This window comes from Empidonax traillii, unplaced genomic scaffold, assembly GCF_003031625.1.
Source record: "Empidonax traillii isolate 1590-97213 ecotype Southwest subspecies unplaced genomic scaffold, ASM303162v1 scaffold735:size313519, whole genome shotgun sequence".
NCBI classification, from domain to species: Eukaryota; Metazoa; Chordata; class Aves; order Passeriformes; family Tyrannidae; genus Empidonax; species Empidonax traillii.
Genome location: NW_020955928.1, coordinates 84,042 through 108,444, shown reverse-complemented (window position 1 = coordinate 108,444; position 24,403 = coordinate 84,042). Strand labels below are relative to the sequence as shown.

The window sequence follows — 24,403 nt, the reverse complement described above, 5'->3', positions numbered from 1 at the left end:
GTGGGAAGAAGAAACTGAAAAATTATCCCTGTGTAGACAAAATTTACCCTGGAAAATATGCATTTTGACAGAGCCTGTGGTTACACTGGAAATGCTTCACCTAGACACTGTATTACCTGCAGTCTCAGGGAAATCTGTTGATTCCCCAGGGGATGCACAGCAGGATGCTGCCGGACTTCAAGAGTGCCTCTGCTCCTCATTGAAAACAGCAAACAATTTTGTGCAGCTAGGAGTTCCATTTTCAGTGTGAGAGGCTGACCTGAGTATTGCACCCCCCAGGATTCCCCTGTGCAATGGAGACACGAGCGCTGCCAGAGCAGGAGATGGGATGAGGCTCCCTCGGGAAGAGACACACAGAGTCCTCACCCATTGCGTGCCCAGCTGGGCTAGTGAGATGTTTCATGGAGCTTCAGGAGAAGATAACCCAGCTGCTGTTTGTGTGTCAGAAGCCAAAGAACTGGGCTTGGGCTTTGCCCAGCCAAAGCCTTTGAAAAATACAGAAGGGGACAAGCAGCCACCCCAATGAGCTCCCGTGGGTGCCAGGACCTCTTTGCCCTTCTCTCCTCCCAGAGCAGCCAGTGCTCAGATCATTGCAGTGCTGCAGCTTTGCCTCTCAAAATGCACACCTACAGGAACACTGTTCTGGCATCCTTATTCACTGTGTTTATGGATTATCACTCAGTGAATTAAAAATACATCTCTCGGGCTCTACCTGTGCCAAGGGAAGGAGGTCTATTGCTCCAAGGCTCCTCCTCTGATAAACCTACATCATTATGTAGTTTAAAAACAGTGACAACAAAGAAATCAATCCAGTGCCTGTAGGAAAAAAAAAGGTTGTGGCCTGCTCTCACAAATTGTATGAAAGCACACTGTAAACAGCAGGGATCTAGAAGAGATCAAACAATGCAAGGCACTGCTCAGAAGGGCAGGATTTTTGTTGAAATTTTTCCAGTGAAAATGCAACACAACACAACATAGCCAATCATTTCCCTGCAGCAGCCTCTTTCGTGGGCTGCATATACTTGAGAAAAATTCTAGTTTTAAACATATTTCTCTGACAAACATGTCCAAATCCTCACAGAGCAGATTAGTCATTACCACAGTTCACCTCATGTTATTAGAATTACAGCAATATGAATAAACGTCACGCCTCTAGATTAACAAAACAATTGGAGAAAAATCCTTGTCAAAACAGAAACATTTGGCTCTTTTTCATTCTGTAAAAACGTGGCTTCCTGAAATCTCCCTTCATGCACTGGTATGAAGGTCTTACTGGACTATGTGCCATTTTCATGAAACCTAAAATTATTTACCCAAAATTAATAGTGAGGTTAGAAATACGTTTTCTAAAGCAGTGGTTTCCTGGAATCCAAAGCTTTGTCCCTTTTCAGGCATTAACCAGATCCATTTTGCTAGTTTACAACCTACTAAATTATGAGGAAAAAAGTGATGAACCTGCTGTCACATCCCAGTCCAGAAGCTCCATGCTTTTACCAGTTGTACACCTTAATTTTAGACTTCACGAGATTTCACCCACACGAAGCCTTGCAAAGTCTTTGACTCTTTGAATTCACATCCAGAGAAAAACTACACATTTTTCTCTGAGAGATTTCTTTTAATTTGGTGAGAAAACAGGCGCTTTGGCAAAAAGGATTTTATGGAAATAACAGGCAACTTTCCCAAAGCATTACAACAGATTACTGAGACGAGCAAGCATTGCTATATTAAGGGAACCTTTGTTACAGCCAGAAAACACAAACTCCATACAACTTCAGTGAAATACAGACAGGAGGTGTTTGAGGTGCCCACTAGAGTAATGGAAGAGAGATTAAGGGAGGAAAAGAATAAAGAGAGAAAGAGAGGAGAGAAACATATTTACCACTCTGGGAGTCACATTTCGACAGGTCAGGAGGGCAGAGGCCAAGGGCAGATGGAGAGCCCATGGCAGGGGGCTGGAAAAAGGTGAACCTTAAGGTCTCAAACCCAATATAAGATTCGTGTGTGTCATGACTGTTTTCTAGCAGGACTGATTTGTTATAACGTATGTGGTGGAAGCCAAGTCAACTCGTTTAGAAAACAAATAAATCAGTTTAATAATAAGATAAAATCTGGGATCTGAAAATTGTCTATACTTACACACGTGTATATCATGGCTCCCTTAACTTGGTCCTTCTAAGAATTAGGCATATGCAAGGATGAGGAGACAGTCAACTGCAGTAATAACTGAGACTATTTTTTTAATCTTTTTTAAAATCATCTAACACTGCAGATTGTTCAGCTGACCACAAGACTCATTGCTGGGGTATATACAGGTCACAGGACTTTGATGGGGTTTTCTGGCTTCCCACTCATAGGGATACACTAATCTCACTGCCAAAACATCCTTCTCCCAGGGAATGTCCCTCAGCTGGGAGTTATAGGGTCTTCAGGACACCTGCAACTAAAGCCAGATCCTTCTCAAAATTCTGACCCAAAAAACCCATCCTTTTTTCATATTTTGAGAACTGAGATAAGTTTGAGTTTTTACACAGAAACTGCAAGAAAAATCCATTCTCTGAGCCAAACATTCCCCACATACCAGGTGTTTCTGGTTCCAAATGTGCGTATGTGATGGACTCTCACGCTCCTTGTCTAACTGTGAAATCACTTCCCACTTTGGTAAAGCAACTGCTAAGTAAGGAGTCACATGGAAGAGAACTAAAGGTCTGAAGAGTTGCAGAACGAAGAAAAACCCCACAACTTCTGTTTTACCGAAACTGAGCGTTTTAAAGAAATTTTAAAGATACCCAGATCAAGTTGTGCCGAGTTTTTTTCCCAAAGCCTCTCAAAGTTTACACACCTTCATATTACCTGCAGCTCATTTTGCTCTGAAAAATGAAGTCTGTGATTTGAGTTACATCCTGAAGGCTCAAACCAGCTGAGTAATGCCAAATATTGAATGAGTCAGCAAGCAATCACTAGCTGAACAAATAATTGAGATATAACTACCTCCAGAAAGAGCTAATTTTCCCACACACACACGAGAGCTGCTGCCATTTCAGCACATGGCCCTTCAGTTCAATCAGAAGTTGCTGCAATTACTAAATGAAGTCCCAAGCAAGGCATCTCTCCTAACATGTCCAGTGACAAAGAGAAATGGGGTTGATTTGAAGCATTAATTTCTCTGCAACTCTAAAATAGACCTCTTCTGTGCTGGCCACAAAAGAAGGATGCTGGAGCCTAATGGTGGACACTGCTTTGAAAGAGGGAAATAAAAGCAATGGTCACATTTAGTGGCAAGCAGAGCAGCTCCCTTAGGGACAGAGAAAGGCATTGCCACACTTGCTAATCTCTGATAACACACAGGGGGAGCCACAAGCGTCATCTGTTACATCAATTCTTTGTTTGGAATTTGTTTTTCCTGTTCCGTGCATCAAAAATTTAGGCATTGCATCCACAAAACAGTCAGTGAAGAGCAATACATGATTTATCCCATTTCCTCTTCGATGGACTGTTCTTTGGAGAGATGGATCACCCCCCCCTTGACTGTAACTGGGGTGAAAGCTGATCTCAACACCCACCTTTCAGCCAGCTGGAGGCAGAGGAAATGAATCATGCTGTGGGTACTCATACAAATACTACAGAGATAAAACAGGAAAAAGGAATCAAATGTCTGCCACTTAGAGGTACTAATCATTTGGGGCTGTTGCAGCTGCACAAATTTATGTTCAAGTGGTAGACACTGTGTACAAACAGTACCTAGCATTCAAATGCAGGCCCAAATGGATAATATATCCCAGATGCTACAGGCAGGACAGGTTTGGGCAGGAAGACTTATTCTTATTTAAAGCCCTGTTCAAATGGCATCAGGAGATCAAAAAGCCCTAAGGTCTATGGTCAAAGGATACTTCCTATAATAGACAGGAATGGGATGAGTACATTAAACTGCAACAGGACTCGGCGTTTTGCCTTTTCTAAGGGCGATTGATTCCCAGGTTTGCTGACATACTGGCAAAACAGACAGCCTTGGGAAGTGCAGGTGGGTGAGACCTGCACTGGGAGAACTGGGGCTGGGCACCCAGACTTCCATGTGCTGTGTTGATGGTAATTGGCCTATCATCAGGAGAGCCCCTGGAATGGGTCATCTGTGCACGTTTCACCATCCTAATATGTGATGACAAGTCGATAAAATGAGGTATGAAAAGGTTGTAAACAAAATTATTGCAAACAAGAAACATACATTAACACTGAATCAAGTTGACCACTACTTGGGTAGTGGGAATAAGGCCCAATTAGCATTCAAAATAACGAAAAAAGTTCTATTTTACCCACTGGGATTCTCAGAATTAATGCACTAAGCTAGAACTCTAAATACCTCCCAAAAGGCCAGTAACTCCTGTGCCAATACACAGACTCTGTTCCTCTTCACCAAATTCCCAGTTTTGGCCACTAAAGCATAACCAAGGCAGACCACAGCTTTCCCATTTCTGCCCTTGTCCCTCTCTCCTGCACAAGCTCCATCTCATGGACTGATAAGGAGACTCATTTTTTTTTTTAACCAACAAACCAAAGCACAAACTAGAGCAAGGGCTGTTGCAGCTGACATAGTCCATGGGCTTTGCTTGCTACTACTGATGATCTTCCTGCATGGGAACTCTGAGAGAAGCCATAGAGTCTCCAGTTTATTCTATCTCCTCTCCAGCTGCTTTTCCAGATCATCCAAAGCAAAAGAACAAGCACCGTTCTTGGACACCAAAAAAAACCAATTAGGGAACCAAACCTTTTTTTTTTCAGAATGAAAATGGCAACAGAGCAAGACAGCCAGGAGGCAGCTGATGACTGGTGTTGAGCACAGAAGAAAAGCTGCCTTATTTCTGTCAGTCCACGAAGTTCAGATGATCTGTTACTCAGGGGTTCAAACAGCATCCAAGTATTAAGCAATCCAGCCAGAAAGGCTTCCTGGCCCCCAAACCATTTGTCTTTAAAGAAGTGCAGATGCAAAGCACATCTAAAAGAGTGAAAATCTTGATTTTAGTTCTAAATTTATTTCTGATATTTTCAACTCCTTATCTAGATTGTGATGTGGCTTTTGAGTTCTGTGCTGATGTAAGTAGTAGCTAAGGCACAGGAGACATAACTAAAGAATTCACAGCTGGTCAACTCTCTAGGCTACAACCTTTCTTTTTAGCAAATACACAACACACAAAACTACAGGAATTTTAAACCAGCAGCATCTCCTGTAGTCCTATGCAACATCTCATCCCCAAACCTGTCATTAAAATGACAAGTCAAATAGGATTAAACATGGTTCCCATGTCTGTTCTGCACTGATTACAAGCTCATTCCATCAATCCTAGAATGATGACAGCACACTGGTGGACAGCATACAAAATAAGGGATGGGCAGGACTTCCCCAATTCTCCTTGACCTACCTGTCATGCTATTGCTTCATTACCACCCAATTGTGTTGTTTTTTTTTCTCTACTTGGACACAGTAATGAGAGAAAGATGCGTTTTCAAAAAGAGAGCTAAGTATGGCAGGGTTTCACATGTGGTTTACTTCCAACACATTGCCCCCAATTATTTACCAGAAACAACTTTGAAAGCCAAGACCAGACTGTGTCACCTTTACCAGCAATGACAAATAAGCCCCAGCACTGACACATCTTACCTGAACATGGAGAAAGAAAGTGGGCTATGAAAATCAGTGCCTGTCAAGGACAAGAAGGAGTTAATCCCATCACACTAATTTATATGTTTCCCACAATAAAGTCTCCACACCAGTTACTGCTAATAGGGGGGTTCCAGGTGACTGTAAGATTTATTAACCAGTCTGAAACAGAGTAAGTATCTGTAAATCCTTTGGTGCTGGGCTTTTTGTGCAGAACCTCTCCATGAACTGAACATATTCTTTTTTAAATTGCCATTGGATGTGTGGAACACAAAAAATTTTAAACTCTTTGATGAGCATCATAGGATGCCTGAAACATTTCTTTACTCAGTTTTGTAGACCATGGTATTAAGGATTTAAAAAATGCTCTTAAAAATACTTTAAAATATTTCCTTAAGCTTTCTCCAGACTATGGAGAGCATCACTTACACGATCCCACTCAACAGGAATTCACCCAAAGTCCTTATCTGCTTGTGCTTCTTCATTTCCAGGACAAAAACATATTCCACAGTCCCCCTGTGCAGAGTGGCCTTCTGAGTTCTGCCCCACACGGGGGGACACAAATGCCAGTGCCCTCAGTGTGGCTTCTCACTCGTGACCATCCTCCCTAAACACAGAAGTGTAACTCTTGCACACTGACTTTGCTCCTGCTGGGAATGCTTTGGTTTATTTTTTCTGAGGTTAGAAGGTTCTATAGACACACCCTCGAGCTCTGGATTGCATGGCTCTTTAGCATGGTCCTCTCAAACTTAATCCAAAGATAGCACAAAATCCTGCAGCTTTATGTTAATGTACAACATGCAAACATCAAAATCATAAATGATCCTAATTAATAGAGGTGGGGTTTTTTTTTAGGTGAAGTTTTTGGGAAAGGTTTTCTGGTGTCACTAGCCTTATTCGCAGCTACAAAAGCAAAAGAGTATCTGCTGACTTCTGATGGATGCCTTCTGAAAAGAGGAAACCGCAGGGAGACACAAGGGCAACAGAACTGCAGAAAAAGTCCTAGTTTGCTGCTTTTACTAGGTATCAGCTCTGGAAAACGAGTTTGAGAGTTTTAGCTAAAGCGCTTAAGGTCACCAGGATTTGAAAAACTCCATTTAAGTTTTCTGTTTTTACGAGGGCAAAAGGTGCAGGAGAGTTGTTCCACAGGTGAGTAGTTTGCATTAGTGCTCCTTTCTGGACACAAACTGTTGTCTTGAGGAGGAGCAGAGTGAAGCAGTGGCTGAAGAGCTTAAGGGAAATCTTGGTATTTTTCCAATATTGGGCTTTGATGCCCCCACAGGAGTTGTGCCAGAGCTGATATCATACCAGTCTCTAGGATTGTATTCTGCACGTGTCTCTGGACTGACTTCTCTCCTAAACCCTTCAGGCAGTCACCAGCTTTGTGTTGTTGCTGAAGTGACCTGGCATAACAGTGTTCTTCAGTACTTTTTCTTAACCAGGAGTCACAGTGTATGTCACTAATGGAGTTGCAGGCAGCACAGAGATGCCTGTAATAGTTCCTACTAAACACCTTATTTAGGTAAAAGACTTCACAGCACTTTCCTGTACATGACCCATTTTTATTCTCCTCACTGTTAGGAATTAACCTCATCCTTTCTGAAACATCCTACTCTGTTCTACAGGGAAGAAAAGAAACAGAGTGAACTATCAGCCAAATTTATAAATACATTTAGGTGTCTGACAAAGCAGGTAGACACCTGCTTGGATTTTCAGATGTGCCAGAGCTGGTTAGGGGTTCAAATGAGATAGGAGGCAACTGACACTATTCAAATATTTTTTTAGGGGGAATAAAACTCCAACACTCAGTGCTTGACTATCCATATAAAAACAGTTTGGATCTACATCTCGTTGTTCACTCAGACCTCAAAAGGCTTGTCCATGCTCACTAGTGGTGTCTGTAGCTCTGCTGGGACCAAAATCCCCTCCCCAGCTGCCTGAGACCCTCCGTGCCCAACCACAGCCCCCCAGCTCTGCTGCAGCACCACTCGGGTGAGTCTCTCTGAAATCAGGATGCTGCATCAGGAGCAGAGGTAGCTGGGGACCCACCAAAGGATGTTTCCCTCAGGGGACCTTTAAACTACGATCAGAGTTCCCACAAGCAGCAAATCTGCAGGAAGGTATGTCAAAGCTTTCATGTTTCTTGAGAAAAATGTGGAGAGGAGAGAAAGACAGCCAGGCAGAGTAGCCTTTTATCATCGCCATGGCAACAGCTGTACACAGGAGGACTTTAGGGATAACACCAGAGGGAATGCTTGCACAGAAAGATTAATTAGTCAGCTTCAACATGGGTTGTTACCTGCCTCTTTCCAGCCACTGACCCAAAGAGAAACAGGGGCTTTTTCTGGAGACTCCTGACAAAGCTGCTGCCTCGTGGCATTCAGGGTATTGGGCTGGAGCTGCCATCAGTCACAGCTGTCAGGGAATAATTTGCTTTAAATTGAGCAACCAACCACAGACTAACTGCACTATTTTATTTTTTTTTTTAAGACACCATATTTGGGAGCATCTATTTTTTCTAGAGATGAAGCTCTGCCAAAATGATCCAAAGTAAGTTCATGTTTCTGTTAGTGAAAGCGTTGATTTGCAGCCTAGCTCTTCTTTGTGAAGGGCTGAGGCAAGCTGGGAAGTTGGGAGAGAGATAATAACTCACTACTGGTGACTGGGAGCTTTGGTACATATGATGTTTGATAAGAGCAGTGGCCATGAGCTGCCAGGCTCCCAACAGACAAGGTAATAAGGTGTCACCCCCATCCTCCCCTTCTCCAAGCAGGAATGCAGGCAGTGTCAGAGCACCACACCCTAAGTGCACAGTCATCCTACACTGTGCTGGGTAGGAGTGTGAGTGAGTCCTTCTCAATGGACTGAGATAGTTTTTCCCCTTCAGCAGTGCACACAGGAAGAAAATAAGTCAGTCTGTCATGTATGTAGAGGTGGAGGGAGCCCAAGATTGAATGCCAAATCTTAAAACAATCAGTTTACTGGGACTGAATGATTTCCTAAGAGAAAGCATTGCAAGAGAATTTGTTGGACTAGATGAATGACCTTTCAATCCACAATATTCTATGAACTCTGTAGTTTTCTTCCAACCATGAACCACTTTATTACAGCAGGTGAGCAATCCTACACTGAAACAAACTGGAAGCACAGAGCATTTTTCCACTCCAGTTCACAACATGTGAACTTGTGCCTGCTGCAGCTGCACCCTGCAGCTCTTTCTCCTCCTTCTCCTCCTGGGGCCTCTTGGCTGATGTGCTGGACAGTTAATTGACTTAAGACTGTTTGATCTTACATTAACTTTAGGAAGTTCTTCTGAAGCACTGTTCTGAAGTTTGGCTTTTGACTAACTCCATTTCTACCAAAAACACCTACAAAATAGAAACAGACAACTGAAATTTCATCACTTTGTATCACTGTTAGATCAAGACCTTAATTCTTGTTTGGGCCCAAGGCTCAGATTCACAACCAAGCTTGGCAATGAACCTGGATTGCAACTGGGCTTCTGTCCTTGGCTAGTGACAGGTGATAGCCCTGACTGCTCTTGCTTTGAGGATCCACAGCTAACAGAGTAAAAACCCAGAGGGGAAAAAGGGGTCTGTACAGTTTTCCCCACAGCTTAAGTATTTCAGTTGCCTATAGACAAACTGAAAATTGAGGATTTAGGATAAGTAAGACTTTTAAAGGTAGTCAGTTCCTGTCACTCTAGAAATAAAAATTATGATGATCTGTTAGGAAATAACCTATATCCCAAGAGAAGTGAAAGTAATAGGTAGATGCTTTGATAGTATCCAAATTTTTCTAGTAGAAAATATAAACATTTTGCTTGGTTATTCAAGAAACACTGTTACAATCCTGGGCACATTTAGAATGATGAGTATCTTTTATTGAAAGCACTTTTTACTTTCTTTTCAAAGTGTAAATGTGAAAAATACTGAATATCACAAAATATCGAAAATGCCAAAAATATTGAAGGTACTGAATTTTCTGTACTGGTCAGACTCAAATAAAAACACAAATGTTCAAGAAGCCACCCTTTTGCAAATATCTGGCTGCTTCTACAGTTAAAAATAAACAAATCCTGGTATATTTTAACCTCTCCTATATTTAAAACATTCCTCAAATGGTTTCAGGAGGATATGGAAGGTGACCATTAAGTTTGCCATTTGAGTACCCAATCCTCTTACAGAGAGGATGAGCACACGTGCTGCCCTCAGACACTCTTGCAGCCTTCTGACAAATATGTTACATACACAAGGCAAAAAAGGATGTTTCAGTGGATTGAAACTCAATTCCAGCCTGGGACAACCCCCAGACAGCCTCAGAGTTAACTAAGGTGGAGATTTCCACACGTGTTTCTTCCATGACACTGCAATCAACAGGCATCTCCAAACACTGTCTCAGCAGACAGCAGCAAACAAGCTTGGTGTTTTGCCATAACTGTGACAGAGTGAAGTTCCAAGACAGGCAATTTTTGGCTTCAGCACCATTTTTCTCATGAACAGACTGTCTTCCTTCGTGTGAGCAAAAAAAAAAAAAAAAATCATTAATTAGCAGTTCTGCAAGCAAGCCATCAGCCATTGCCACTATTACTATACTGCATTTCCTCAAAAATCTCCAGTTTTGGTAGGTTTTCAATTCTAGGCATTCTTGTTGGCTCGTGCTGGAAGAAGTATCTCTTAAGTTGCATTTGGGTGCTTCTGCCTGCAGGTTTCTAACACCTTGGGAAATGGGAGAAAGGCTGTACAACAGTAACAAAGAGACAAAACACTAAGAGCATTGTCTAGCAGGGGAGAAGGTAATTCAGAAATACACTGGGTCTTCTCTCTCAACATTTCCTGGATAGAGTAGGTACAGGAGATTAGCAAGAATATTTTTCTGGTTTGACCACCTTCCAGAGAAAGGTATAAAATCACCTTACTAAAGGTGGTATTTGTAAACTTCTGAAAATTCCACAGAAAACAAGCAACATATAACCACTTCATAAGGATTTCATATAAAATAGATGCCTGGTTGTCTAATTTCAAGAACAGTGAATGGAATCATGTCAGGGCTACACGTAGCTTGGAGGCCAGAGGCACACATCTGATCCTGGCCAGTCCCACCTGCACTGTGGTGAAAGGGGGAGTATGGCAGAAGGAAAGAGCAGAGGCTGCCATGGACAGGGGGATGAGGAAAGGAGGACAGAAAACTTTTTCTGTCTCTATTTTCCTTCTCAGCAGAACAGTTTTTTCCTCTTGTCTCAGATTCAACACACCTGCCATGGCGAGAAGGCGCCTTGAACAGCTGGTAACGAAATGTAGTTGTGCTGAATAGAGACACCACCAGCCCCAGGCAAACCGTGAGGGAGCTCAGCACTCCCTCATGTGTGGGAGCTCACATCTACCACTGAACACAGCACGTGCCCTTTGCTTTGTGCCAGAGAATGTCTGGAGATACATATGATGCATATATGTAGCCAAAAAATAAAGCAACGCAATAGGCCACAGAAAATCTTCCACATATGGTGACAACAAGGTATGTATAGAATCATAGAATTAACTGGGTTGGAAGAGACCTCTGAGATCATCCAGTCCAACCCTTGATCCAACCCCACTGTGATTACCAGATCATGGCGCTCAGTGCCACATTCAGCCTTGTCTTAAAAACCTCCAGGGACGGTGAATCCACCTCCTCTCTGGGCAGCCCATTCCAATGCCTGCTCACCCTCTCTGTAAAGAATTTCTTTCTAATATCCAACCTAAACCTCCCCTGACAGAGCTTAAGCCCATGCCCTCTTGTCTTTTATTTTAGCTCAGCTAAAAGATGGCAGATGTGATAGGTGGACGTTCTCAGACTGTGCAGCCGCAAGCTATTCAAAACACGCAGCTGTGTAGGGACAGGGACTCCCATCAGCAATAGCCACTGGTAATGTTGCCAGAATCAAACACCAATACAACCTGTTTGTCAGAGTGCTGCTGGCAGGCTGACCCAGCTCCCACACCATTAACCCTTCCCGTGTTCTCCTCTGCTCCCTCCCCATGTGCATCTGCATCAACCACGGAATGGGACAGGCTCTGACCAGTTTGATGCATTAAAGATTACTGCTGTTTGTGGCTGCATCGTTATTCTTAACTCTGCAGTCTTGCCTAGATGTAAATCACTCTTTTCCTAGGCTTGCACTTTCAGTCAGTGTTAAAGATCAAATATCTGCCTGGCACACATCAGAGCTCTGAGGGGTCTATTTATAACCTTGTGAACACACTGCCATCTACAAGCTGTCTTGGCCAATACTAATTGAGTTATTCGTTAGCCTGGGGTATTTAAATATAAGTAGAATCCCTACTGAAGCTGAAGTTAGTATGAAACTCTTTGTATTATGTGTATTATGTGGAAAAAATTGTTGTTTGAGATGAAGCATGAGAAATCTTGAATATAGTAAAAAAAAAAAAAAAAAAAAAAAAAAAAAAAAAAAAAAAAAAAAAAAAAAAAAAAAAAAAAAAAAAAAAAAAAAAAAAAAAAAAAAAAAAAAAACAAAAAAAAGCAGATTCAAAGTCTCCCAAGAAAGTCACAATTTTTATGCTGGTTCTTTGCATTATTTGGTGATTTGATGTTAGTTTTAAACTACAGTTCTGGATCCCATACATTCCTGGAACATTATCCAGAAAAAAAAAGGAGTTGAAGGGGCAAAGGGGACCCACATTCACTTTACTAACGTGAGTGTGGGATGCAAGTGAAGACATTAAAGATGTGTTCCTGAACACACTCTGGGCCTCAGACAGAAAACTACAAACCAGGGAAAAGAAGAGGGAAGCAAGAAGTGAGCTGTGTAAGGCAGTACATCTCCAAAACTATCACTGCTTCCTGAGATACTTTACAAACTCAGATCTAACCAGCAGTGCAACAAGGTAACATTCACCAAAATGTAGCTCATTTCTAGCCCTGCTCAGCTGCTGAGAAGGACAGCATGTAAATGATCCACAGAGTGAGGCCCATGAACCCAGTCTTGAAAATAGCCCTAAGAATGTTTTTGTTTGTTTATTCTTTTTCAATAATAAATATAAATTCTTTAAAATCTGTGTAAGGGCTGGAACTGCCTTAGAAAGCTCTCTAATTTAGTGCAGTAAGGAAGGCACAATCTGTATGAGATGACAGAAGGACTCCCTCTGGTTTCATTAGGTTTGCTGCAGTCCTTTGTGTAAATAAGCAGGAGCAACTTTTAATAATGATGGAATCAAAACATACCACACAGGAGTGGGGAAGAAACCACCCAGAATATAATTAAAATAAATTTGGTTCAGCAAATAAAGCAACCAGGTAATTTATTCTAGGGCAGGGTCTGTGTCTATTTTTTGGAGCAAGGATTGTTTTTCTCATTTGATTGCTTTGTCTTACAGTTGACTTTCCATTAGCAGCCACCTCCTGTTTCATTGCAAAAGGTTTCTACAGTCTGATCACTTTGTAAAATGTTCCCCAGCCCAGGACAGAGGTGGGATTTCGCCTCCTCTATTGCTCTGAATTACATCATTATGACTCTGGCAAGCCAAACAGTGGTTCAGAGAGAAAATTCAAAAATGTTTCAATTTGTTCTTGCTTACAGAAAGTTCAGAATTACTGCATCAGTCATGAATGTTTATAGACCAGCTGTGAGCTGTTGTAGACTGCTGGTGACACAATGCCCCATGGCAAACCCTGCTGCAGCTGAATATTTGAGAAAAACCAACTTAAAGTTATAAAAAAAAGTCTATCTCTGCTTTTCTTTGTGCCTTAGCTGAAAGTAGGACCATCCTGGAGGGGGAGGTTGACACGTTGCAGCCCTTCCCAAGCACCTCCCGGGGTTCGTGGCTCTCATACTGGGTCAGCCTCCTGGGATGTTCAAATACGAGTGGCCCCAATCTATCACACGTGTCAGATGAGCCCTTTGGGTCACCAGGAAAGCCTGAGATGGACACCTGCTGTCCTGCATGGAGCTTGTCAAGGGTGCTGCTCCCACATCCTGAGCAGAAGCAGCTCTGCACTTCACACTCACTCCCTTAGTTCCCAGACCATGAGCCATGCAGCCAAAAGACCACTGTGAGCTGAGACATGAATTGTCTAAGAGCCATCACAATAAGAGACTGAAGCAGACCCAGTTTTCCAATGCAGATATTGTTCACCTTAGCTGGAATAACCTTCTTTCTCTTTGCTCAGAAGCCATCTCATTCACCCCTTGCACAGGAGGTACAAGGTGTCCTGGTCCACCAGCCCTAGATTCATCCCCACAGAGCACAATTCACACACTGAGGAAAATAAATATCATCCTGTCACTTATGTGAACAAGCACTTTTAACCTGGCTGGGCGATGACTGCTTCCAGATCCAAGCTATTAAGTACAGGTCCTTCTGGTGCCCTCAAAGCTTGCTTATACCCCTGAAAGAGAACCTACACCCCTTTCCTTACAGCTGATCTAGATGTTACTGCAATTCTCAAGTCATTATTAGAAAGCTGCCTGATGACAGGTGCACCATAAATTGTCACTCAGTTTACTGAGGTGCAGGAGGCTCCCTCCTGCTGTTGAAGGGCTGGGCAGCAACGCCACGAAGCAGCACAAAGTTGTCCTGTTAAAAAGAGTTCAGAAAGGGCAGGATGAACTATCCCAACTCTGCAGCTTCCTCTGTACTTGGACAAATTCCACTTCTAACACAAGAGCACCAACTTAAAAATCCAGGATGGATTAGCCTGGATTCAGATGCATCCAAGAGAACTCAAAGTAACTGTTCAGCAGATCTCTTTATTGGCTCTCAGCCTGACTTAGGAGACCAACATTTCTACCACCCCTTGAATGTTCTGTGCAAAGTCATGACCTGGAAAGGTTTGATGGCTTCCAAGGACTGTGTTTCAGTATAAAGTGAGATCTCTATTTGTAGAGCTCACAGAACCTTTACCACATGATCACAACCCTACAGGTAGCACCTGCAAGGTAGGCTGTGACTTTATTCTTTTTAGCATTTATCCTGTCTGCTCCTAATGCAGAAGCCAGGGCTGTGATACTAGAGGCATGCTGATGCTCCACCATATGAATGACAATGTATTGCCCAGATCCAGACTTTGGCAGTTTAGGATTACACTTAAACATATAGGTATGGTAAGAAAATAATTACTATAAAGTCATTCCATCAGAATTTCAAAAAATTCCAGAAGAGAGGTGCTTGTGTGTCGTTTACAAACGGTACTCCACAATTTAGTGCTCTTGCTGAGACTCTCCAAACCACGTGCTGCTCGCTCACTCCCCCCTCTCACCCCTGCTGGAGAGGAGAATTGGAGGCACAAAAGGTGAAAATCACAGATCGAGAGAAGAACAATTTACTGGAAACAGCAATGGCATAAGAGAGTGAACAGTAACAGCAACAATATTAATACTAAAATGTACAAGATTAATACCAAAATTTACAATATTCACACAGGATTGCTTGGAAGCAGCACCACCCCCAAGTCCCCTCCCTCTGACAGAACAATCTCTGGGTCCTGACCGTTCCCCCTTCTGGCCACCGCAAAAATTAACCCTGTCCTGGCCCCAACCATGACAACGTCCAATACTATTTGGAATGTGCATGTGCCTCATGCAGGAAACAAGTATTTTCCTTAAGTAGGATCCTGGTTTTATCCCTTCAGATGGGAAGGAAAAGCTTTAGGAATAACCCCCTAGGCTCTAACTGGGAGGGTTCCTGCCTGCAGGAATGTTGGATTCTCACCCCAGCTGGGAATGAAAGGTGGAGAGGGAGGGAGGGAACTGGAGGAAAAGGAATTGATGGTCAAAACTGACTGTTAGTCAAAACTGACTAACGATATTTTCCTGGAAAATGGGCTACACCTCTGCTACAGAGGTCTTGTTCAATCCCTAATTGCAGAAATAGTTACTAATTGTACGTTCATCATTCTGTTCTCAGTGAGAGAGGCTGGGACTGGATTTGTAAAACGTTGATTACTCAACAGCGTCAGCTGTTGCCAAAGTGATCTGTGCTTTGATTCTCTAAAGCACTACAAAACAGGGAATAACTTGAAAAGTGAGGCCATGGGTATTCTCCCCCTAGGGCCAAGCCTGGTGTTCTGGTGGTCTGTGTGATCCCAGCCTCACTGTGCCCCAGTGCTGTCAGAATAAACACATTTGGATTTCCAGAGCACAGGGTGCTGTGGTGATGGACACCTCAGGAGAGCTGCTAGTGCGTAAATTGCCTGCTGAGAACTTTGGAAAACATTTTCCTGTGGCATTTGTGAGACTTCAAACTAATTATCCACATTGGAGGTTGTGCTACAGATGCCCTGAGCTATAGGTACACACATTAAACAGACCAAAGATTTTTATCTCTGAATGATATAGCTCCAAGAGTGCTTTACCTTCATCAAGTGAAACCTGAAGGGTGAGAAAGCCCCTTTTTAAATACAGAGGGTTTTCACTTGTTACACCTTTGATTTGAGTGTGTGCTTGTTACAATGAAGACAGACAGGAATCCATGCCTGGGAATGTAGCTGGGCTATGTCTATGAAAGACTCAGAAGAAATTATGCCCCAGAAGAACCAGAGGGCTGCCCACATTTTTAAAACATACTTCACTTTTGTATTATTGCTTAAATTGACTGATAGGTAAAATCTGCCTAAGCAGGAACCATTAGTAACTCGGGCAGTGCAGCGAGGTTTGGGGACAGGAGGAATGCGCTGTGTGTCTGTGCAGACACCCATCTCCACCACACACCCTGGGAAAGGAACCAGCAGGACCTGGGAGAAACTCGGACTGAAGCTGCAAAGAACAGCCAGAGCAAGAAGGTTGAAATGTTTCCCCTCTTCTCTTAAAATGTGTCATGAAGCATTTCACATTTTTAACTTGATTTTGCAGAATATTTGGTACTCTTTTCGCTTGCTACCAACATATTATTTTTATTCCTCTACAGATGCATCTGAGGATTTTTGGGATACGCTCCTATCTTTCAAACATGTTTTTTTCAGACAGGAAAAGTGAACAGAGCTCTTCCCACCCTCAACCAGTAGAAACGCTCTTCCCATTCTCCAAAAATACCCACCATATTTTTCCCAGTTCTTTCCTTTTTCTTTTATTTAAAATAGAGCCATCATAAATATCATGGATCCTATCAAAGTCACGGTGAGCACCTGGGCGAGAGCCCTGTTGTCATGGTACCTCCAGGGACTTGCCAGAGATACTTCTGTTGGGCAAAGCAGTGACTGTTTTTTTAGGGAAGTCATGTTTAAAAGATCAAACACCTGTGAGATGCTTTTAACTAAGATCTGGGTTTGCATGAAGTGGATGCTACATGCAGGAATAAACCCTACATGTTTGCAGCACGAGCCACCCAGAGAGACACAGTGCTCCTAGCAGAGCTTTGTGTTTGTTCTTTTTTAACAAAAAAAAGTTCTATATTCAGGTGTAAAACTCAATTTCAGCCCAGCCTTTTCTGCAGGGAAGCCAAGGATGGAAGCTGAAATTGTCAGCTGGACAAACAAAGATGCTGGTACAGGTCCCCATCCTACCTGCTTCCAGCTGAGGTCACAGCCCAGACACTGCCACTGCTCTGTTTGCCTCATGCCTTCATCTTTCTCCTTTGTAAAAAAATTGGCTTGTCTCAGTTGCATCCTTATGTGGAACAAAAGGAAATGTTGCAAATATTCTCAAACTCTGCTCTGTGGCTGAATATCTTCCCACCAATCTTCTCTGGTTTATAGCCTTTTGAGATGAGATGGTTTCTATGTGGAGATGTTCAGGGCACAAGGAAGCCAAGGAAAAGTGACCCAGTGCCAAGCAAAGCCTTAGGAGAAGCCTGCTGGAGAGGGCACAGCTGTGCCCCCCAGACACTTGCTCCAAGCTTAACCAAGGAAAAAAACTACTCAATTTCTCCTCTCTTCTCTGTTGCCTCTTGCATCCTCTGCCCCCACCCCCAAAGCTGAGCAGCTCCTGTCCAGAGCTCCCAGCAGAGAACCAGCCCTCCCTCAAGCTGCAGGAGAGGATTGCAGTGCACTCACTGTGCTTGAAAGAATTTCACACTTTCCCAGAGAAAAGGTAAGAAACGTGTGTTACTAAGGCCAAAACATTTTCCAGGAGTGCAATGGTGCTGGTAAAAATTGAGGAGGACTAAGAAGGAAGTGGCTTCTTAGACACAATGTGGGTTACAGGAGATGGGCTCCCACAGCAACACAACAGGCATTTCCCTGGGTTCCCCCTCACAAAAGCAACTGCTGATTCTCAGAGATGTACAATTACAACAACTTGATGAAAAAGAATCAAAACACACTTTTAGAGGCAGGAAGACATATCACTGTCACTGTGCAAAACAAACTACACAGAAAGAAAAAAATAAAATATAACCCCCCTTAATTTACACATCTCTGAAGCCTGGAATAACCGCAGAGATCGTCCACTGGCACTACTGGCTGCAAATTTGTCAGCAGGGAAGGCTTTAAAGGACATTGCACCACTCTTCCTATGCCCACCTGCTCTTACATTTCAGGCTGAAGTTTTTCCCTGGCACAGGTCACAGGATGCCAAATGCAGGAGGCTGGTGCACTTCCAACCCACCTGAAAGCACCACAAACCTACTCCAAAGGCTGCATCTTCCAGATGAATAACACCCTCTTTTGTGCCTACACATTTCCCAGTGCACTCAAAGCTTCAGTCAACAAAATTCAAGTCTATCAGATATTCTACTATTATTTATGGAACAAGTCTAGGAGCACTAAGTATAGATGTATTATGCAAACTGCTCTGAAACCAGCTGGAATTTTTCCTTGCTGATGTTTGGACTATGCCAACACATTTGTTCTGATTGTGGAGGAAACACTGAAATCCAATTTGAGAGAAGAAAAATTACATAGGTACATGCTAGACCAACAGTGAGGATAGGGGATGCTTTGGGAAGAGTCTAGGAACAAAGGAAATACCCAAATATGACCTTTCTAAGCTCCAGCTATTTGTGACTCAAAGACTTCATGACCTCAAAGTTGCTGTTTCTGTACTTAAGAAAGCCTATTGATACACCCAATGCACTTTGAGTTCCATTCTACTGTGAAAAATGCTCACCTGAAGAAGCAGCTGAAGTGAGATGTGGGAGGGCAAGAAGCCTCGTGATGTCATGCAGTGTCCCTGAATCTCATTTGCTGTCACTCAGTGTCCTTCTGTTATGTGAACTGGACAAGCAGCACTGAACAGTTCTCAGACTGGGTGTTATCACTGAACATCACAAGCCAGTGTGGTAAGACAAGTCAAAAAGGAAAGTGTCTTTCACATTAGGAATGCTGTATTAGGCATGTAAGAAACTGTAAAATTAGGAATTAATCATTAGTATGGGAAATGTCAATGCCATGAGTGACTATATTGTATTTATGGAAAATCAGTATGTCTGATCCTGTAGAAAGTGGGAACACCGAGCTCCTCTGCTGCAGTTTTAGACCAAGTCAAAAAGCTACGTTTACAAAATGTTCCTTAGGGAGAAAATCCAGTCCCTAAAAAGGGCAAAACACAAAGCTTTTACAGTGAACACAAACCACATAAACCCCTGTGTGAGTTCTAAGTGCTCCAAAGGCTTTGCACTGGCACCCAGCCATCTCCCTCCTGGATGTTCCAGTGCTTACAACTCGAGCAGTACAGAAAATGCTTTTCAGCAGCTCATCACAGAGGGGGGGTTTGCAGGAGGAATGAGCCTCAATACTGGCCCATGGAGGGAACCACAACCAGGTTCAGAAAGACTTTGCAGCATTTTTGATCATTGCCAGCCTTTGAGGAAACAGAAATGCCAGAGCCAGGAGGGCACTGGTAGCTGAGGAGTGGGATCCTGAGGCTCACTCTCTCTCAAGTCTAATCCACCCACTCTCCCTCCAAACCACCCACCTCTGAGAGAAATCCCAACTCTCCTGAGCAGCTGCCATGGAAAGGAGTCACAAGTTACCTCCCCTCAGCAGGAACAGAGAGGTGGAAAGAAGTAAAAAGGAAACAGCAAAACCGTCAGAGGAAGAAGAGCAGATCAGGAATACAAAAGGGAAGAAAAGGAGGAGCATCAGGCAGCAGAAAAAGCAGAAATTTGAAAAGAAAGGTTTAGAAAAGAGCAGGATATTTAAATCAAGACGCAATTAAAACAATCAGTGCCAAAATACCTGGAGACCAGCCCAGAAGCTTTGGCAGCAGGACAGCACACTTGCAGAATCTGCATCAGGAATAACTTCTTCACCAGGGCCCTTTTGTTACTCAAAATACAGCAGTTTTGAAGCTGGGTGAGTAGAAAATGTTTAAATGCTTTGTTATGACCTCCAGGGATGTCCTATGCAAATACAAGCTCACTAATCCCGTGAAAAAACTTCACAGGCCCACATGAAGGGTGACACTAAGCATTAATAACAGCAAGGGAAACATCCCACCACCCAAAATGTGGTTTTACCAGCTCATCACCCACGTCTACATGGACAGTGGTGTAATACTGTCATCCTCCACAACATTCAGAGAGATGCTTCCATTGGTTATTTTTTGCTCTGTGAGAAAAATCTGTGAGCTCTGTGACAACACAGCTCAAGTGTTTGTCTCATTTTGAGCCATCAAGGAGGTTCCCCCAGTTCCCCAGACTTTGCTGTTGGGCAAAGTTGGGCAAGGGACAGCAAAGGAAGGAAACTGGTGCTGTAAACAGGGCACATCAAGCTGAGCAAGTTACAGCTTTCAGGTGTGCACCTCTGAAACTTCACTGTTTAAGACAGCTGTGGTCATCCTTGAGCATGGTGCACAGGAATGAAGTAAACTGGATATAACTCAGCACTTTGCCAATGCAGTTTAACTACTGAAAATAAGATATAGAAGCCATGTTTCGCAGTCTACCAGTGACCCAAAGTTGAGGGAGCTGAACTACAGAGAATCTTTCTTTTTAGTCATCAGTCAGTTCCCACCTGTCCCATCTCATGTGGTGTGTTAACAATAACAGACCTCAAAGTTTCTGAGATCCAAACTCTCAGGTTGTGCAGAGGCAACACAAGAGCCCAGGTTTCATCAGGCACTGCCACCCCAGAGAGTTCCTCATTTCTGGTCCATGAAAGTACTAAGGTAGTATGAATAATAAGAAAGCAAAGGACTTATCAGAGGGGTCGCTTCCTCCTCCAGGTGAAATCAAAACCTCAGATCACCTTTAAAACACGTGGATCGTTAGGGCTGATCCAAAAGCTCACCCTGATTGCTCTGGAATGTGTCCTACCTGCCTGTGAGCTCTTACAGCCTTCTTTGACAGAAACAAATTGTTTCCCTGACTTTTCTTGGTTGAGCTAGATGGACCTTTGGATTCTCCTTGCCATCTTGATAACATTACCTGCTTTCCTCTTTTTTTTTCTTTTTTTAATTTTTCCTTTTGCATTTTCATCTTACAGATTGATACCAAACAACTCTTCCCTTGACTAAGACTGGGGAACGTGCAGAAACAAGCAGAAACATGTTGATACTAGAAATTCATACAGTTTTTAACAGAGAAAAAAATTTTGCTTCTTCCTTGGAGCAATTTTACATGTATCTATAGAAAAATACTGAGCTGGTTTGTTGGCACTTGTTTGTTGTACTGTATTTAAACTTACATATAGAGCCTGGTGAGTCAATCTTGATTGTCCTAGAAAGAGATTAATATCATACCAGAAAAAATAAACACGTGGGCTCCTGACACTCAGGTTCACAGAGGTGCAGTTCCTCCACAATTCATGATCTGTTCCTCATTGTGTCCTAACCTCCCATCGTGTTCCTTAAAACAACCCCAGTCTACCCCCAGGACACAAAGGGCTGCAACTCAGGCTGCAACTTCTTGACCTTCTTCTCAATCATCTCAGTCCCTGTTCCCATCAGCAGCTCCTTGAGGCAGGAATGTGCCCCACATGGTAGTGAGGGTGAAGAAATGCATTTTTCCAAGGGCAAAACCCTCATTCCCTTCGTATTCTTTGCTTGTCCCTGAGGTTCAGGAAGTGGAGAAGCAGTTAGGACAGGCCATCATACAAAATAAGACTGGGACTAGACCTTGGGCTCCTTTTTGAGACAGCTTAATGAAGTGAACCTTCATCTTTCAAAGGCTTAATGGCTTGAGTTCAGGCAAATTCCAATCAGCTTATTTGAAAGGATGAAAAGAGAAAGTGGAATACCCTGAAACAGGATGGTTTCCGAGGCTGGGAAGCTGCAAATTTTTCTCAGTATTAATCACTCCTGTTTCTGCCATGCTTGACTAAAATAAAAAAGAAAAACCTGTAAACTGGGACAAGTATTAAAACCATTTGTCACCACAAAGGCTGTATTACAGATAGACAAGATCCTTGGATGAAGGCAATAAGGGTTTTTGAAACAAACAAAAACCCCTTGCTGTTCATTTATAAATTTATGACCTTAATTCAATAATCTTTCTCCATAAAAAAATGGTGCAGCTTCTAAGCAGCACATGAAAGGCCTTCTGAACTGTATGTGCAAGGATTTTGCCAAATTTGCAGTGGTACCAGGCCACCCACCTCATGCCAGGATCCCAGGGCAGTTACTGGCAGGGAAGGTAGTTACCTCCTCAGGTAATGCTGTTGCTTTGTGTAAGATGGAACTATGGATGCATCGAAGCTGGGCAAGGAACAAGGGAAAATCTGTGCCCAGACACGCTGTCAGTCAGGAGGCTTTCTCTGCAGCATGTGATCAGAGTGCATTGGACTTGAATTTAGGATACAACATTATCCCAGTTGATAACAGATAATCTGTTCAGGGAGACAGTCTATGATTTATACCAAAAATTATTTGTTGAGCGTCAGCAACGACTTCATTTGGCACAAAGTGTCCAAAAGAACAGGGAAGCAGCTGCAGGTGTGATAACACACCCTCTGGAAGCACTTGACAGACACTTGGGAAAAGCAGCAGCACCAAACCCCTTCGGCTTCCATGGTGGATGCACAAGGTACAGTCTGAAACCTTCTCTGAGGAACAACAACCTGCACTTCACACGTGGGTGGAGCAACAGCTGCCTTCACCAGCCAGAAACTCTCCACTGAGCTTCACTCTGAATATCTGTTGCTGCTGGATTTTATTACTCCAGTCCAACATTTGGGTTTACACAATTTGTTTCTCACTTGCCAAAACAGTGGCTCCCTCCCTCCCACTTTCCTAAAATAAAAGAATCCAAACTGTTGCTGCTGACAATAGAGCTAATATTTACAAATAATCGGCGAAAATATTTTAAGTTTTGTGGATCCCTCACTGAAATATGACAATTACAGATAAATTTGTAACATAAGATGTGAGTCACAATGGACAAAATTCCTTGGAGAACTGGTATCTACAGATACTGAAATCACTATGTAAATCATATGGACATTGGACATGCAGAGGCTCCTTTAACATAGTTGTTCAGATGATTTCTGCCTCGTGTAAGAGAAAATGTATACACCAGAGTGATGCTGTATTCCTCTCCAACCCTGCACAGGTGCCAAGGCTGATGTTGGGTCATTTATCATCCCACACACTTGCTGAAACTCCTTCAGCAGACAGTACCAGTGTGTGCTGGCCACATTTCCCTTTTTCTTTGGGTTTTAGAAATGAAACATGACTTTTTGAACAGTACCTTTCACGGAAAACCAGGCATTTGAAGTCCAAGAGGTTTCAATCAAAAGTGAATTTGGATTCCCCTTTTTGCCCCCTTTTTTACCAGGGAAAGGATATATCGAAATGTGCTTTGTATTTTACACCAAATACAGTATTGGCTGTAATAAAAAATAAATGAGCTACAAAGTTTCATCGTATTTTTTAAAGTTTCTGTATATTTTGGCACATTCTTTTGTGATCTATATTAATAGTTCAAAAGGAGAAAACTCTGTCCTACTTCTGCCTGATACCCTTGCACAAAGGCACGTCCTGTTAGGCTTTAAAGGAACCTGTGGAGGCTGCTCAAGAAGAAGCTCTTAAGCCTCAAGAAGAAGCTCTTAAGCAAAGAATATTTCTGCCCATAACCCAAAGCCCATACCATCTCTTGTTATACAAGCCTCTCCCTTGCTTCCAACTACTATTGTTCCAATGCCCTGGAAAAAAACGGGTGTGTGGGGCCTCCTCCCCCTCCTTGGGCACAGGAGGTTTTCCACTGCTTGGAATGTGAATATTTACTTGAGCAGCCTGCTAAGTACAGGCACTGTGGTTCCCAGACAGCTCTAAGTGGTTGTGGTGGCATCTGCCATTTGGGCTGGTCGATGGGAAATGGTACACTGCTTTTGGGGGCAGGTGTCTGAGCCCAGGAGAGCTGTCAGTGGGTGCTGGGGCAGCCCCTGTGCAGCCTGGTGAGGTGTGGGGAGGGAGCAGGAGCAGCAGCACAGCCTCTGCAGGCAAGGAAAGACAAAATCCCTTCCCAACCCTCCACAGAGTCTGAGCTTCCACTCCTTTAAGTAGGTTATGGGCACCAAGGGAAGCAAGAACCTGCAAATTAAACTGTGTGTTAATCTGCTCTCTGCCCACCTGCAATAGCAAAGTGTGCAATGTCAGAATAAAGGGGAAGGGACTGGCTGGAGAAAGCAGCGCTGACAGCAAACCCAGCCCCAAACTTTCCAGGCTGAATTAAACTCAGCAAGACTTACTTAATTCCTGGACAATTAGTTTGTGGCTACAAACTTTCATTCTGGACTCAGAGGACGCTGTAAGAGGCAGGGTAACATGTTTCCAGTATCTGCTGAAGTATTTAAAAACTGAGGCTCAGGGAAAATAAGACACGTGCGAGATTGAGATGTTTGAATTGAGAATCCTACACACATTCCAGCTGGGAAGCAAGGAGA

General features: G+C 43.1%; 1 protein-coding gene across 4 annotated transcripts in view; it reads right to left on the bottom strand.

Moving 5' to 3' along the window:
- The window catches only part of LOC114066114 (Kv channel-interacting protein 1), a 242,411-nt gene that overhangs the window by 180,847 nt on the left and 37,161 nt on the right, over nucleotides 1-24,403 (bottom strand). The window lies entirely within an intron of this gene.